The 15,723-nt window shown below is 36.6% G+C and overlaps 1 pseudogene; it reads left to right on the top strand.

The window, feature by feature from the left end:
- LOC149247872 (annexin Gh1-like) overlaps window positions 1-11,755 on the top strand; it is a 51,985-nt pseudogene extending 40,230 nt beyond the window's left edge.
- The last annotated feature ends 3,968 nt before the right edge of the window (window positions 11,756-15,723 follow it).

Raw genomic sequence — 15,723 nt, 5'->3', positions numbered from 1 at the left:
TTGGTAACTTTGGTAACTTAGAAAATCTGTCAAGGGTGGTTCTTATAGTAGATTGTAGATCAATTTTTGATGTATGTACCCCTTTTTTTTATATAAAAGGATGTTTTTTCCTTCTCGAGTAAAAAAAAAAAAAAAAAAAACCGCTTCAATTTCAATCATAATTTTACATTGAATTAATATAGAGGTAAAATAATTGTAAGTAAAATAATTCTAATTACGTTGATAGACATGTCTAACTTGGAGTAAGGCTTCTAGAATTTATTTTAATTATCAATAATTATTAGGTGGGCGGTGGGGATTTAACCTCCACATAATATTTTATAATATTCTTAGTAGTAGTCATAGATCAAAGGTTAAGATTTATCTCGAAAGTAGTTAAATCAAATTAAATTAAATTGATCAACTTAACTTATCAACTTAATTGATTATGAGTGATTATGATGTTTAATGTCCACTAAGACCAATATGGTTTATCAGACCTTAAGAAGGTAAGAAATTAATCAAAATTATTTAACATATTATTTCCATGCTGGAAGAGAAGAGAAGTGTTCCTAGATCACCATAGTTTTGTTTACTTAATAGGTCAATAAGGTTGGTAGTTTGATAGTTATTTTGAAAATTAGAACAAATTTGTATATAAGTTGGGTAATCTAATTATTAAACCCACATGGGATGTGAAAAGTCATAAATGATAGAACAATGAATTCCATTTCTTATTAACTTAGATGTACATTTATAATACATTAGAGTGATCGTTGGATTCCATATTCCAAGGTATCTTGGACTCTGGTGGTTGTTCACATTCCACACCAGCCCATAAAGGATTAGGTGTCCAACATTCCCCCCCTAATCCAAAGGGGTATGTATCAGTCCAAGAAGAGATTTGTAATACAAAATGTGAAAAAATGCATGGAAGTACTAGGATGAATGTTCTCTCTGAAATGTTGGTATAAGGGGGGTGGTTTAAGGATGACCACCAACACTGGAACGCTTAGTGAAGTTCCTAGAACTCTTCCAAATTTGGCATGAAGTTGAGGTCTTTTGCTAGAGGCATTGATCCTCATGTTTTAAAGAGGGAAACCTTCAACCTTGAAAGGGAGGTCCCACCCTGCATAAAAAGGGATAACCTCAACCTAAAAAGGGAGGTCTCAACCTGTGATGGTTTAAGGATGACCACCAACTGAAGGCATACTCAGGGGCATCTTTGTCTTTGGCTGCAACTTTGAATCTGGTATGGCAAGTTGTGTCTCAGGCTCACTTGATGTGGCTTTGTAGCTTGTAGATGACCATCACTCCCCCCTTGTCAGATAAAAGGTGAGAATATGAAGAGATATTGCAAGACTTTTCAATATTCGAGAAAAAATCTTGTGGTATAAGAGAAATATCTTCTTGGCTGTTGAAGCCCATTTCCAAGAAGCGATCCATCCAAGGTGTATCTTTGTTCTTGCAGGATACATGTTTTTGAAGCATCTATGTGAAGAATGAGTATGTTGACCACAATGCTTACACGAATGAAGATCAAAAAATGATTTTTCATATGGCCAACTTGGTCATAGTGTTGGAATTTAACAATCTGTTGTGGCTATTGTGGAAAAGGTGAAAAATCTGGAACAAATGAAGGTGAACTATCATGAAGAAGTCCAACATTCTTAAACTGGATGGGCTTGGAGTAATCTAGAATATGAAATGAAACCTCCTTATCATATCCAAGTCTGGTTTTGTGCTTGTTATGGACAAGCTCTTCCCAAGGTTTGATGATTGGCTTGGGAAGTGTAGGCTGGACTTCTAAATATGCATGCACATCTGCTCTTGAATCAACCTCAACTTAATTGTCTTGATTAGTTTTTGCATGTTGATGGGAGTCAATTTCTGACTCAAAAAGGGAATTGTTTTGAACAAAAACAAGTTCAGAATGACAATTACATTGTTGTAGCTCATCTCACTGTAAGTGTGATTCAAGCTACAAAAATTCAATGTTTTCTTGTGCATATTGTAGATAGGTTCTAATGTCAGCAAGAGTGTCCCTGTTGATGTTTACCATCCCATCAATAGTGGAATGAATTAAGGTTTTTAACAGCTCCAATGCATTATCAAGTCAATCCATTTCACAATAATTGAAGCAGAAAAATGGTGTTGCCTTGCACACATTAAAATAGTTCCCACTGCTAAATAGATGTAATTATAGGATGAATAGCAAGCTTCTGTTGGACTCTTGACCATGTCCAGTGCTATATATGAACAAAAACAAATTCAAGCATTCTCAAAAAATAAGTTGTGAGCAAGCTTTACCATCAGTTGTGGAAATGAAGCAAAGACATGGGCACAAAGACAAATATTCATTTGTTTATACATAGTTCAAAGCACCAACCACCAATTGTAACATATGTGCTCACAAAGAAGTGGTGAATGATCAACTTCATATATTTCTGTAGAGATTGATCAAATGTTGTATCCAAAAACTACAATTTACATGCAAGGCAGTTCTACTTGGTGACCGCTTCTTCCACTCTTGTGATTGCAATTTTTTTTTTAGGAATGAAAATCTTCCGCCTTCATTTTACTAGACCCAAACTCCAGCGATAATTGCAATGCTTCACGATCATGAATTTCATCACTGTTAATCAAACTTGTGCCCTCTTCTCACAGAGCTTCAACATATATATACCAATTTTGATTGCACCATTCAATGCATAGAAAATTTCAACACACTTATAAACCAAGAATGTTAACACACACCACAAGTAATGACAAAAACAAAGGCAACATGGCTACTCTGTGGACCTGGAGTATGGCTATTGGAGCTTTATGCAACCACAAAAAATGGGATACCTTCCTGCGAACACACAGTGATGAACCAACAACGCCACAAATATTAAAGAGCCAACAAATCACCTTATATGGTCTTCAAAACTGTGTTACCATACAATGCCAAGACTGCTACAATTGTGTTCCCAAGTCGGATTTACAAGTTAGCGACGAACCATAGTTCAAGACCAACGTTCAACACTGCAACAATTTCACACCATAGAACCAACAATTTGCATTCAACTATAGGGGCACAATGAGAATTTGATTATAGAAATTTCGGGACACAAAACCGTAGCACAGCACAGACAAATTAGGAAAACGTACACTCAGTTGTATGAGAAAGATTTCCTGAAGCGATTGCAATCAGAACTCACATGGGATTTTGAGAGAGCTTTGCTCCTTTGGTCATTGGATCCCCCAGAACAAGATGCCCTTTTAGCCTATGAATCGATAAAGAAGTGGAGTCCAAGGAACATATCACTTATGGAAATCTCTTGTGCTTGATCCTCAACTGAGTTGTGGTTGGTTAGACAGGCATATCATATACATTACAAGAAATCACTGGAAGAAGACGTTGCTTCTCATACTCATGGAGACTTCCGCAAGCTACTAGTTCAACTTGTAAGTTCTTACAAATATGAAGGTCTAGAAGTTGATACACGCTTGGCAAAATCTGAAGCTAAGAAATTACATGAAGCTATAAAGGAAAATGTTTTCGGTAACGAGGAATTAATTCGCATAATAACTACAAGGATTAAGGCATAGTTGAATGCCACTTTTAATTATTACAAAGATGACTATGATCATCATATCAATAATAACTTGAAGAATGGGAAGCCAGAAGACTTCCTAGAGTCACTACGAATTGTTATTTGTTGACACCTAATCCTCAGGATTGGGTGAATATAATGTAAATAGATAAATAAGTAATATGAATAGTCATCAGGAGATGAAGTGAATAGTCTCTCCCTCATGTATATAATGAATACCTACCTAATGGAATAATACATACAAATCATTTTTGCCTTGAGGAGTTACTGCCTGGCCTGACATGGTATCAGAGTCAACATCATTTTTTAAGCTTCCCTCTGCTTTGTAACTCCCTTCTACATATTCTGCCTATATCTTTCCCATGTTCTGCAGGCTGAAATATCTATCAAATCCCTATGAAATCTCATTCTTTGTTTAATATATTCGTTGAAGTGCGTTACCTCTTGAAGGAGTCCATTCGTTGCATTGGAGCTGGTTGTTGCATCGAACGCACTGAAGCTGAAGGTGTTGTGGTGTATGGCACTGCTTCCTAGAGGTGCTATTTCTTCCTGCACAAATGGTATTGAGTTGTACGCAGTGGTATAAAACCATTTTGATGTGAGTTCATTTGCTGTGAGTTATGTATTAAAACTGCATTATAAACCTCGACCTCTACATACCATTCAATTTGTATACGCCTTTCAGTCGTGGTTATAATAGCATTGGTAACAGATCCCTGATGTGACAGGACTGAACCCTTAGTGTTCCATAAAAAAAATACAATGCGACCTCTCCACCATTATCCATTCCTTTGACAGGCTCCCTTAAATTTTTTTATCAGTCAGCAGGCTGACGGACAGCTTGTTATTAGTTGTGCACGCGGACTGGAAGAACAGAGAAGCATTTATGCTGGCTAGATGATGATAAAACGGTCTGACATGGAGCGTATGGCAGCGACAGGGTAACACTGCCTTGGTATACATCAGCCTCCTTGATATACGTTGGCTTCCTTGGTATTCACATTGCGCAGCAAATGTTGTTCCTCCACCACAGTCGACTCTTATGTCCACACTTTGGTGACTATGATACAATGAAGGCTTGAGCACTGCTCTCCGTCCACAGTATAATATGTTGAATTATATTTTCGATGTCCATTGTGTTATATACCTCCGCTATAACACCCTGCGTATACCATATATATGAATGACTCCCGTATAATGAGTGGTTGATGTCCATTGTGTTATATACCTCCGCTATAACACCCTACGTATACCATATATATGAATGACTCCCGTATAATGAGGTATGACTCTTGTATTGTGTAGTGGTATGATTCCCGTATATGATTATTAATTGTGTGGAGTGTTGAGTCTTGAAAATGTCATTCATTTCCATTACACTTTCACTATTATGTCCATTATATCACCTCCATTTCACCTCCATTTCACTACTATGTCACCACATTCATCCCACTTTCATTATCATTGGGCCACATTTATGTTTTTCCAAACTTTATTAATTCTAAGCTTTTTAAGTGAATTTGTGGTTAAAAATTAGAAAATAATGTGCATATGCTTATACCTGACAAATGTGTTGAGATTTTTAACATGTGTAGGTTGAAAGGAGGCTTCTAGAAGACCCTTTTGTGGCACTCTAAGGCCAAATTCGAATTTGAGTGGAAAGAATCATGGGATTATGAGGATATGTGTCACATCTCCTAATTATATTGTAACTCTAAGAAGACATGTGTCTTATCAGTTCCTATTTTGATTAGGACTCTAGAGGTAGAGGGAAAGATTCATGGACTCTCATTATTGAGATGGCTTCTCATCTTTTTGTATAAATAGGAGATCTCTCTCCTTCATTTGTTAGTCTTTTAGCTTGTGAGTTCTTAAGTCTTAGTTTGTTGGTTCTTAAGCTTGTTAGCTTGTGAGATGGATTTTGAAAGCTTTGGAGAGCTTTGTTGTACTTTGTAATTTTGAAGAATTTGAATAAAGCTTTGATGTTCTCAACATGGAAGGAGATGTGAAGTAGATGTCATGGAGCATATTAGAATGTAAGGTAGAGTAGATGTCATGGAGCATATTAGAATGTAAGGTAGAGTAGATTTCATTTTGTAATTTTGCTTTGATTTTATTATGTCATTTGATTGCTTTCAAGTTTGATAGATTATATTTTCCATTCATGCAATTTTAATTCATGTAAGTGTATTCAACTGGTTGATTGTAGATTAGTTTTTCTTTACATGTTTTTGCAGCAAATAGTGACATGAGATTTACCTCTCTGCTGACTTTTTTTTAGCTTTTCAATTTTAGTTATGCTTTGATTTTAGTCTTATTCATTTGCTTTGTTAGTTAGTTTAGATATCAGATTGCTCAAGTTATTGATGATTACCTCTGAAAGCCATAGCGAGACTAACTGGCAAGGGGTCAGACTATGAATTGATGTGATTTGATTTTAAGTTTACTTTTCTGCAATTAGATATCAGATTGCTCAAGTTGTTGATGATTACCTTCGAAAGCCATAGCGAGACTAACTGGCGAGGGGTCAGACTATGAATTGATGTGATTTGATTTTAAGTTTCCTTTTCTGCAATTAGATATCAGATTGCTCAAGTTGTTGATGATTACCTCCGAAATTCATAGCGAGACTAACTAGCGAGGGGTAAAACTATGAATTGATGTGATCTGATTTTAGTTTTGCTTTTCTGCAATTAGATATCAGATTGCTCAATTTGTTGATGATTACCTCCGAAATCCATAGTGAGACTAACTGGCGAGGGGTCAAACTATGAATTGATGTGATCTGATTTTAGTTATACTTTTCTGCAATTAGATATTAAATTTCTCATATCATTGATGGTTACCTCTGAAAGCCATAGTGGGACTACTAGCGAGGGATCGAATTATGAATCTGTAATTTCATTTTAGTTTTACTTTCCTTGCAATTTTTGATTTCTTTGAGTGTAGTAGTTTAAATTGCTTTTCTATATTTAGACAACAGCAAAGATAATAGTTTCATGATCAGTAGTTCATTATTTACCTGTTTAAATAGTAGCACATTTTCTATTCTTGTTCAAGCATTACTGTCATCACTAGTATATTCTAAGACCTTCTGAAGTGTTAAAATATGGAAATCATTATAGAGGACATAATTGCCTTAGAATCTATATCCATACTTGCCTTCTAGAGACTTAGGAATAGGATTTCCATTTGCTTTAGACACTTTAGGAGATCAACAAGAACAAAACCCCAAAACAAAACAAAAAAATATAAAACAACGAAGTAAGAAAAAGGTTAACTAAGCACATATGGTGCACCACACTTCATCAGTTTACGATACCCAGATTGATAATTTATGTAGAGAAATTTAAGACGTTAAATTGACTAGACATGGAGCCTAACACTTGTGCCATTCCAGCTAATACCTCCTCCATATAATACCTCCCGCAATAATACCTTTTTCCTATTGCTACCATAATTTCATTTTTCAGAATATTGCTACTAGAGTGCATTTTTTTCCAACAGAAGTATTTTTCTATCAGCAGAAGTATTTTTTTTTACATTATGCATTCAATCATATCTATTGTGGGAATAGTTATCACTAGCAAGGAGAACTATCCTGAGTGGTCCCGGATGATAAAACACACCATCATTTTCAATGAGTTTTGGAAAGGAGTGTATGTCGGAGATAGAGACAATGAACTAAAACAACCTACCTCAGACAAAGAGCTCGTCATTTGGGAAAACAAGAACAGCAAAGCTTATGCATTAATCGCAGCATATGTAAATGAAGAGGTGAGTCACCATATTTCGTCATTTTCAACTGCCTTTGAAGCCTTACAAAAGCTGAAAGAACACTATGACTCACATTATGCACTTGAAGTTGTTCAACTCATGATTAAACTCTTCACTCTTGAACTGCAAAATAATGATCCTCTTGCTTTTGCATCTGAAGTAAAGTCTATAATGCATGATATTAAATTCACTAAGGTTGAATTGTATATTCCTCTTATTGCTTTTCTCAAGGCACTTTATCCTACTTACTCCAATTATCTTGAGTCATTGCAAGCAAATGGAAATCTCAAAGATATCACCTTTGACTCTCTTGTGAAAAAGTTTGTTGAAAGAGAGAAAATTTTTGGAAAGAAGACAGCCCCTGAATCTTCTAAAGAGGTCATGTGCCTTGCTCATAAAGAAGAGCATTCTGCTCAAGATTCTTCAAGAGGAAGAGGTGGTCGAAGGGGAAGAGGAAGATATTTCAGAGGCAGGGGGGGCAAACACTCTCAAGGAGAAAAGGCAGATTTGCACTGCATACGCTGCAAAAGAAATGGATCACATGATGCCTCTACATGCAAGCTACCATGGGACAAAATTGAGCAGCAAAGAAACCAACAGAAAGGTAAAACTGATGATACAAACAAAGGTAAAGCACCTGAATCCGCTCACTATGTTGTGGCACAATGTAACATTGGAGTAAATGAAGATTTATTTAATGCTTCACTTGCTTCTTGGAAAAATGATTGGTTGCTTGATTCAGGAGCAACCTGCCACATGACTCATAGAAAATATTTTTTTGAAGAATTTACTGACAATGTTGGAGCAGTATACTTTGCAGACCAATCAAAAATCAAGCCATCAGGGCTTTGTACAATCAGGCTTAAACTGCGTGGTCTTCCAGACTTTCTTCTGCATCATGTTCTATATCTCCCACAGCTTAAGAGAAACTTGTTGTCCTTGGTCCACATCCACCAGCAAGGTCACTCCATTCATATGTTTGATGGCAAGCTTGAGGTAAGAAAAGAATCTGACCACTCACTTGTCATGAGGGGAATAGAAGAAGAAAGGCTCATCAAGCTTCAAGGAACCTCTGCTCGTGCACAACATTTCTCATACAATTATCATCATGAAGAAGGTACTCTTCCATCAAGTTTATTATGGCATGCTAGATTTGGACATTTGAACTATGACAGCCTCCGCTTGTTGAAGAAAAATGGTGTTGCTGGTTTGCTTACAATTCCTATGAAACTTCAGCAATGTGATTCTTGCATTCTATGAAAGCATAGCAAACAGTCTTTTCATGATTCAAATTCAAGAGCACATAGAAAAATTGAACTCATTCATTTAGATTTATGTGGTCCAATGCCTGTTCCTTCTGCAAATGGAAATAAATATATGATGACATTTATTGATGACTACACCAGAATGTGTTGGGTTTATTTATTGAAGAACAAATCTGATGTTTTTCAAACATTCAAGAATTTTCATAAATGGATTGAAAATGATGCACAATCTCATATTGGGTCTATTCGCACTGATAATGGAAAATAATACACATCAAATGAATTTGAAAACTATCTTCGCCAACATGGGATCAAACATCGAACAACTGTGCCTTATAATCCCCAACAAAATGGTGTAGCTGAAAGAATGAATAGGACAATCTTAAATATGGTACGATCCATGCTCTTCTTCAAAAATGTAAAGATAATGTTTTGGGTTGATGATGTTCTATGTGTTGCATATGTAAAGAATAGATGTCCATCTAATGTTATTAGAAACAAGACTCCTTATGAAATGTGGTATGGACATGTTCCTTCGGTAAAGCATCTCAAGGTCTTTGGTTCCACCTATTATGCTTTGATACCAAAGGTACATAGAAACAAACTTGGTGCTAGAAGTCATAAGTGTATCTTCCTGGGGTATTCAAACACCTCCAAGGCATACTGTCTCTATGATGAAGTAAATAAAAAGTTTGTTGTATCTAGAGATGTAATTTTTCTTGAATCATCCAAAACTGGCAATGTTGTTGAGCGGCAACTTGATCGCTTGGATAGATTCGCAAAAGCAAAATCATTTCAAGAATTTGATAATCGGATTCCACATCTTGAAGGGGGGATTCCTATACTAGATCAACATGTGGAATCTTCTTTTGAGGAACACTCTCCCCCGCATGAAACTCCAACAACAGATGATGCTTTAAGTGATGTGATTGATAGAATTGGGAGACTCAATCTTGATTCAGTCCCAATTAAATCAACAGAGCAGCCTGGACCATCTAAAAAAGGTCCCCCAAAGTGGCTGACAAAGACACTTGAAAGTGTTCATCTTGATGAGGTTGGAAAGACAGGAACTAGAAATTGAAACCAGCAAAATGGAGGTGATGTGGATGACTCTAATTCCCCTGTTGATATGGATGATTCTTATGATTGTGAATTGAACTTGTCTACAGATTTTGAACCAACTTCCTTCAAATAAGATGATTCTCATGATGAATGGAAAGAAGCGATGCAAAAGGAGTATGATGCCCTCATAAAGAACGGCACTTGGAAGCTAGTTGATCCTCCATTAGGAACCAAACCAATTGGCTGCAAGTGGGTCTACAAGAACAAGTATAAAGCTGATGGCTTACTTGACAAGCACAAATCTAGGCTTGTGGCAAAAGGTTTTGCACAGAAGGAAGGGGTCGATTATGAGGAGACTTTTGCCCCCACAACAAAATGGGCTACCATCTGGACAAACTTTTCCCTAACAGCTCAGAACGGTTGGAAAGTCCATCAAATGGATGTAAAAACTACTTTCTTAAATGGAGATCTAAAAGAGAATGTTTTTATGTCTCAGCCTAAAGGATTTGTTGTGAAAGGAAATGAACATAAAGTATGAAAACTTGTGAAGTCCTTGTATGGCCTCAAACAAGCACCCAAGCCTGGTATGAAAAACTAACTAAGCATCTTCTGAAACTCAATTTCAAACATTATGATCTTGATGATGCAGCTTTATTTGTCAAGAAAGTTGGCAAAACAATTGTATATCTTGTGGTATATGTAGATGATCTTTTGATGACAGGGAAAAATAAAAGCTACATTGCATAAAGAAGGAATTGGGGAAAATTTTGAAATGACTGATTTGGGCTATGTTCATTACCATCTTGGCATTAAAGTAACCCAACATCTGAAGTCCATATTTCTTTCTCAAAAGAAATAGATTGGAGATATGTTGAATAGGTTTGGCATGACAGAATGCAATCCTCTTACTACTCCAATGGAACAAAACTTAAAGCTCACATCTATTGAAGGAAAAGAATTTGTGGATGCAACAAAGTATAGACAACTTGTAGGAAGTCTCAACTACCTAACTACTACCAGACCAGACATTTCGTTTGTTGTTGGAATCCTCTCCAGGTTTATGCAAAAACCTTGTGAGAGACATTGGTTTGCTGCAAAAGGAGTTCTAAGGTACTTGAAGGGAACTCAAGACTTTGGAATCAAGTATACACAGGTGGACGACTTCAGCTTGATTAGATACTCTAATTCAGACTTCGATGGAGACAAAGAAACTAGGGTATCTACTTCAGGATATGCTATGAGTCTTGGATCAGGAGCTGTCTCCTGGAGATCATGCAAACAATCAGTTCCAGCAGATTCCACAACAGAAGCAGAATATGTGGCAGCAGCTGAAGCAACAAAAGAAATTGCGTGGCTCAGGAAAATTCTTGAAGATTTGCAGGTAAAACAAGTACAATCAACTCCACTCATGATTGACAATACCTTTGCAATAAAGTTGGCCAAGAACCCAAAGTTCCATGATCGAACGAAGCACATCAATACTGAATATCATCTGATTCGACATCATGTTGAGGCCAAAACAATCCATCTCTGTTATTTTTCCACTAATGAGAAAATTGTAGACATATTCACCAAAGCACTTGGAAGAGAAAGGCTTGAACGATTTAGAATGATGCTTGGACTCACCAACATCCCTTCAGATTAAGGGGGTGAATGTTGACACCTAATCCTCAGGATTGGGTGAATATAATGTAAATAGATAAATAAGTAATATGAACAGTCATCGGGAGATGAAGTGAATAGTCTCTCCCTCATGTATATAATGAAGACCTACCTGATGGAATAATACATACGAATCATTTTTGCCTTGACGAGTTACTGTGTAGCCTGACATTATCAAATGCATTTTCTTTACTGAAAGATGCTTTGCAAGGTTTTAAGGTTGGAATTAGATAAACTTGGGACGAACGAAGAAGCCCTTATGTGAGTGGTGGTGACTCGTGTTGAGACTAACCTGAGCTATACAAAGAAGAATACTACAAAAGAACTAGCAAAACATTAGAGAATGTAATAGCTGCAGATACCTCTGGAGACCACGAATAATTTTTGCTTACTTTGATAGGCAAACAATAATCCCGAGCTCTGTTATCTCTGTCAGTTTGAGAACTATTACATGTTGCAACACATTTCTCAGGACTTCAAACACCAGGAGCATCTCTTCAAGGAGGTAGTGGACCGAAGCCAACGGTGGTATGGGAGCAGTGGTATTACCAATTTCGCTGCACATCGAGAATGTCAATAGAGATAGACATGCTCAACACATCTAGAGAAATATGTAACCAGCTGACACAAAACGCAGTTCGAGACTATGTCCACTCGCTCAGAAATGCTCTTCCAAATAAATTCCATTGGTTTGCAGGAGCAGAGAAAATGACAACTACAGGGTAGAGATCATAACTAGAATATAGCTGAGAAAATATTCATGAAATGCAGAAATGACATGCACAGAGAGGCCACAAAACAAGTGGCTCAAATATGAGCAGGGCAAGATATCCCCTGCTCTGATACCATGTTAAACCCACATGGGATGTTAATAGGCATAAATGATAGAACAATGAATCTCATTTCTTATTAACTTAGATGTACATTTATAATACATTAGACTATAGATGCATATGGTTTTTCTCTCGTCAATCCCACCACATCCATTGCATGTAAATTTTGAAGGGTCATCTAGTTATATGCTACTTTATATTTCCTTACATCTTAAGGCTATGTGTATCTTTTAATAAATCTAAGTTTAATATTACTTGTATGTTAATTATTTAAGAAATGTACACCATATTCATCATCTCCTAAATAATGTAAGTATTAATTGAAATGTACACCATATTCATCATCTCCTAAATAATGTAAGTATTAATTGAGATGTACAAATTATTAAAAGTATAGAATCATTGAAAACAAATAAAATAAAATATAACAATGTGTAGGTAAACTATTTTATATATTGATTTTAGATTATCTTTTAAAACTGTTTTTGTTTGTTTAAGAACTTATTTTCTATGGAACTATAGAATTATATTAATAATCCAAAATCCACAGAATTATATTAATAATCCAAAATCCATAGTGAAAGCCTATCTCATTATAAACCATTAATAAATAATTTGATTAGATAACTATTCTCAATTTCATATAGCTAACTAGTGACAAAGTATTCACGTATTATTCTTTTAATTTTGAAATTTGACATTTATAAATCAAAATTGTTTACAAATTTGGGCCTTTTAAAAGTGAACAACATGATTTTTAATTGTTACCTACCAAATTGGAAAACATTACTCAATCAGAAAAAGCCAGATGACAAACTTTGGCCACCTGCGTACCCACGAAAACAAGGTATGAAATAGGTCAATGTTCTATAAAGCGAAGCAATGTTGACGGATGTCAAATATGAAAATACTCCACTTCACGGAAAACCATTTGAAGAATGATCTTATTTTCACTAAAATCAATTTGATTTTGACTTTTGAGCAGTCAGATTCGGTGATCGCCTTTCGGGCTCTCCAGTCTGCTGCTTCCCTACTTTTAGCTTTTCAGGTGTCAACTTTAATTTTCCATTTTCATGAAGTACACCGTTTGGTTTGGGTTTCTCATTCGACGCACCATTTCGTTTTGGAGTTGCATTTGCTTTCACAACTGGAACTAGTGCCTTTCTACACGCAGGTTGGCGTTCTAACATCAAATTCTGCAGACAATTTTCTTTGGATTCAGGATAATTTCTTAGAGATTCCACCTCTGTTTCCAATTCCCTTATTCTCTTCTGAAGTCGGACATTTTCGTCCATACGCACTGTGCATCTGTTCAATTCAGTGAGTAGAGAGTCATTTTTGTTCTCATGGTACGTTTTGGCCTCTTCAACTTCTGAATGCCAAATCTGTAGCTCAGCACATTGTCTCTCTTTCTCCTCTGCGATTGCCCTACAAGACTCAAGTTCGTTGTTGAGAGAATTGTAGGTTGTTTGCAACTCCCTTACTCTGCCCTCAAGTATTACCTTCTCTTCCTCTGAACCTAATGTTCTTTTATCCATTTCAGTTCGTAAACACTTGTTTTCCTCCTCAAGAATCTTTTTACCCTCAGCAATAGATGAAAGTTGATCTTGTAAATTCGCTTGCTGGCTCTTTTTCTCCTCTGCCATGGCTGAAAACTGTCTCTGTAGATCCGAGAGTTGACCATCCTTTTTCTCTGCAACAGCTAAAAGCTGACTCCTTAAATTAGCTATTTGAATCTCACCCTTGGAAGTAGATTCCTTCATTTCTTCTAAAGAGGACAATGCTGCGAGAAATTCTTCTTCAACTTCTTTCTTTCTAGACAACTGTAGCATCAAATCATCTTGTTTTGTTTGCAGCTCTGAAAGAGTGCCTTCCAAATTACTCTTTCTCTCATCCCACAAATGCCACTCTTCTTCACTTTTTTGAAGCAATTCCAGACTCTTCTTCTTGGACTCATTTAGCTCAGATTCAAATGCATTCAATTGGCACTTGGTGAGCTCCAAGTCAACGGTTAGATCTCGATTCTTTTGGGTCAGTGATGACATTTCACCAGCCATCAAGTCATGTTTTGCTCTCAGCTCTGCGACAGTGCCTTCCAAATTACTCTTTTCACCGTACCACAAATGTGTGTTTTCTTGAATTTTTCTGAGCAGATCCTGAGTCTTTTCCTTGGAATCATTTAAGTCGGATTGCAAATCAATATTTTCTGTTGTATATTGTTGTAAAACCCTCTCATTTTGAACCCTTTCATCTTGCATTTGAGCCACTTTCGCTATATTCTTATTCAACTGGGCCTTCCAGAACTCTACTTCAGCGATCAGTGTTCTATTTCTCTGACACAGGAATCCCCTTTCAGTAGCCATGTTAAAAATCTTTGTTTCCAGCTTTGAGACATTGTCTCGGAAATTTTGCATTTCAGAACACCACAGATATCTGTCATCATCATGTTTTTTAAGCAATTCCTCAATCCTTACCTTGGATTCATTCAATTGAGATTCCAATTCAATCTTTTCAAGTAAAACCGTTTCGTTCAGGGAAGACATCTCTTTAATCTTTTTCTCATATGAATTGCCTAATGAAGACAAAAGATTCTGCTTATCCGCAATCCATGCTTGCTCTGCAATTAGGCTACTTTTAGCGATCTCCTCGGTCTGCTTTCGTGCTGCGACAATCTGTGAGAAAAGCCCATCCCTTTCCAATTCCCAAGCTTTACATGCTTCATCAGATTCTGCAACTGCAAAACACTAGTTTCTAAACTTTGTTTATCAGAAACCACTGCTCTGCAGTCCCCTTCTTTCTTAGAAATTTCTCTTTTGAATCTCTCCTCGGCTTCCTGCAATTGTTGCCAAGCTTTAGAAATACCAGCATCGTATTCTTCATCTCTCTTTGCGAGCTGTTTTCTGAATTCGTTGTCCACGGTGGACTGGAATATCGTCTGTTCAGTGTTGCCGTTGGAGTTGTTGAAGAGCGGGAAGAAAGATGATGAGTTGTTACCATTTTGTGTGTCTCGCCTGCCGCCTTTCCCAATCTTGGTGTTTAATAACAAGAACGAGAAGCTCCTGCCCCAAACACAAACCTAATCATAAATAAAAGCAAAAAGAGAAAAAGAGAACTTATATAGCAGGATAAAGGACAAGGGGAGACATATTAAAGTTGCAGAGAAAAAAACACAGCAGTTAAAAGAATAATGTGAACTATTGGAATTTGGCATTCATGAACGCAAGGAATTAGAGCGTCTGAAATAGAAATGATGGACATAAATACCTCTGCTCCTATTTGGGCAAAATCTGCAATGCAGTAAATGCTCCTATTTAGAGACCGACTTTGGCTATTTCTGGTTCGCTTACTGTCTTATCATCAAATAACAAACGAACTCCGTTAGATCTATTTTCTTGGTAGGTGATCTGATCAATAAGGTGTATAAATAAATAATCATTCATAGGAACCCGTTGGAGAAAGATATAGCAAAAGCGCCGACTCTTCAAAAGTTAACTCAAAATCTACAAACCTGACACCACGTGCTCCATGTACTTTGTTAATGTCGTC

This window comes from Pinus tabuliformis, chromosome 7 (assembly GCF_031772625.1).
Source record: "Pinus tabuliformis cultivar Carrire ecotype Pingquan chromosome 7, CPIR1, whole genome shotgun sequence".
In the NCBI taxonomy this organism is placed as follows: domain Eukaryota; kingdom Viridiplantae; phylum Streptophyta; class Pinopsida; order Pinales; family Pinaceae; genus Pinus; species Pinus tabuliformis.
This window is presented reverse-complemented; position numbering and strand designations above follow the sequence as displayed.